The 2,935-nt window shown below is 39.9% G+C and overlaps 1 protein-coding gene across 1 annotated transcript in view; it reads left to right on the top strand.

Annotated features, from left to right (window-relative positions):
* LOC110030231 (30S ribosomal protein S1 homolog) overlaps positions 1–2,935 on the top strand; it is a gene marked incomplete at its 3' end in the record, with an annotated part of 30,410 nt that overhangs the window by 20,618 nt on the left and 6,857 nt on the right.

Genomic DNA, 2,935 nt, shown 5'->3' with positions numbered 1-2,935 from the left:
CTCTGTTTGTTTGATGGGAGGTATCGGCTCCGGTTCTAAGTAAATTGATGAAGTTATATAATTGTTTAGCTGTTGTTTGTGTGGTGGAAAATTTGCAAGAATTTCTGTTATGCAGTAATTTGAAATAATCAATTGTTGATTTGGTTATACAATAAATGTTATGACTTGGTTCATGAAAATGCATTACAAAATTGTTTATTCTTCTATGAAAGCATACTGGCGTGTAATTCTAATGTTTCAAACATATATCTAACTTGTCATTGATAGGATTTCATACTTTTATCTTGCGTTTTATTTTAAAAATGGTAATGATTATAGGGTTTAGGGTTCATATGCATATGCTTATACAAGAAAATGCAATGTTTGCTTTTATATGAGGCAATGGTTATATCATTGGGGAGTTACCTATTTTTGGTTTAGGGTTCATACGCATATGCGAGGTTTTGTTTTTCATATTATTAGATGCAAGAATGGTATTTTCATATTAAGTTCCATCCATTCACCTTCACTCAAAATCATGTTTTCTGCAATTGAATTTTCTTGGCATCAAATTATAACTTTGATGCCTATATCGAGGGGTATTAAATTGGTGCTAAAGGCTTTCACCAATGGTTGGGAGCTGTATTGGTTCTTAGCAAACCTGCGAACTGAGAATGGATTTTTCATTTTGTTCAAATGTCTGTTTTACGGGTTCTTAGGCCTGCTATATGGGTTCAAATGTCTGTTTTATGTGTTCTTATGTCTGCTTTAACGATTTTTCGTATTGTTCAAATGCGAACTGAGAATGAATTTATGGGTTCTTATGTCTGCTTTTGGTATATTGTTCAAATGCGGGGTCAGAAGAGAGTGATCTGCCATTCGGTTTTTAGCAAATATGAAAAGAGAGGAAGAGTGGAAACGTATTCAATTTATATTTATTAGTTGAGAAATTCTTATTATCACCAAAGGGAGAAATGGGAGGGAGAAATGGGAGTTGTATTGTTCTTTTTTTATAGTTATGTAACAGTATACAGATCGATGCCTTACTGCGGATGTAGGTCATTGACCGAACCACAAAATTGATTTGTCTGATGTTTGGCGGCTGGGTTTGGAGGTGCTCTGCTAGGGTTTTGGAAGGATGGTGAGTGGTGGCTGCTGGCGACTTTGGTTCTCTGAGGTGGTGTTTTGTGCTGGTTACTTCTCTGCTGTCTTCTTTGGTGGTGGTGGAGGGCTTCCTGTGGTTACTTTTTCTTTTACTGTTCCATTGAGTTTTTCTCTGCTGCTCCCTTGCTGTGGCTCCCCATTAGGACAGGTGGTCTGGCTTATCTGGTGGCTGGCTTCCTCCTTTTGTGGGTGTTTGTTTTGCTCTGCTGCTGGGTGGGGTGCTAGCTGTCCCTTTGACTGCTTGTGACTGCAGTGGAATTTTACTGCTCCATTGAGGTTTCTCTCTCTGGTTCTAGGTCCTCTGACTTCTGTTTTTTTTTCTGTTTTTTTAATGGAGTTCAGCCCCATTAATGTGGAAGTTAATGCTCAGTGGACCCAAGCCACTTATGCTGGGATTGTTGGTAGAGGGCAAAACTTGCCCAAAACTTATGACCATCTAGTTTTCCCCCAAGCCCTGCATGATGCAGCAGTTGGCAAGACCTCCTGCCCTTATATTTCTCCTATTGGAAACAAAGAGGGAGAACCTGCTGTAATATTTACTCCTGGGGAGATGCAGTCTCTGAAGGATTCAATCAAGTTCACCTTAATTGGCAAGTTTCAATTTGGCCATCCAAAAATGAATTTTGTTAGAAAATTCTTTGAGGAACTCCAACTCACTGGTGCTTGGCAGCTGGGCTTAATGGATGGTAGACACCTATTAATCAAGATGTCTAATGAGGAGGATTATGCTAAAGTTTTTTCTAAACAAACTCTCTTAATTGCTGGAACCCCCATGAAATTACTAAAATGGATCCCAGAATTTGATCCAAGCAAAGAACCCCCAATTGTCCCAATTTGGTTTAAATTTCCTAACCTCCCTATTCAATATTACCATCAAAATCTTTTGTTTAATATTGGAAGGGTGCTTGGTTGTCCTTTAAAAGTTGATGCCCCAACTTACAATTTGGCTAGACCAGCAGGTGCTATAGTGCTAGTGGAAAGAGATATCACTTTGCCAGAAGTTAAGAGGGTCTGGATTGGAACAACTGAAGAAGGGTTTTGGCAAAGCATTATTATGGAACAAAAACCTTTATTCTGCCCTCACTGCAGGATGTTTGGACACAATGTGGATAAATGCTATAGGCTGCATCCACCAAATAGAAAATCAGCTTTTAAAAGCTTGCCTACTCAGGGAGCTTCTGGTGCCTTGGAACAGGATCTCAGAAAGAATAATGAGCAGGCAACTATCATTGGTGAAAATGATATGGCAATCTGTCCTAAGCTCCCAAGTATTATTGAAGAGGTTAATGAACCTAACATTCCCCACAAGATTGTTCTGGAACAGGTAGTGGAGGGCAAACAAGGAGATTGTGCTAGAAGCAACATAGACAACACTCCCCATAAAATCCAAAACTCCACTGTGGAATTAATAACTGAGGTGCTTACTGAAGAATGGCAAACTCAAAGGAAGAACAGGAAAAAGAAGGGGCAGTTGGAACTGAAGCTGCTGCAGGATGCTCCCTCCTTGCAGGGAAATATTCAACTGCCAGATTCCACACAGAGAAGTAGAAGGAAAGGGAGAACCCTTTCACAATGATTAAGAAGGAAGAAAAGAAAATAGAAGGGGCAGTTGGAACTGAAGCTGCTGCAGGATGCTCCCTCCTTGCAGGGAAATATTCAACTGCCAGATTCCACACAGAGAAGTAGAAGGAAAGGGAGAACCCTTTCACAATGATTAAGTTTTTATGTTGGAACATTAGGGGTGTGCACACCCCAAATCCCTCACAAGGCTGTTTCACCTTGTGAAAACTCA

This window comes from Phalaenopsis equestris, unplaced genomic scaffold (assembly GCF_001263595.1).
Source record: "Phalaenopsis equestris unplaced genomic scaffold, ASM126359v1 Scaffold000682, whole genome shotgun sequence".
NCBI lineage: Eukaryota > Viridiplantae > Streptophyta > Magnoliopsida > Asparagales > Orchidaceae > Phalaenopsis > Phalaenopsis equestris.
This window is presented reverse-complemented; position numbering and strand designations above follow the sequence as displayed.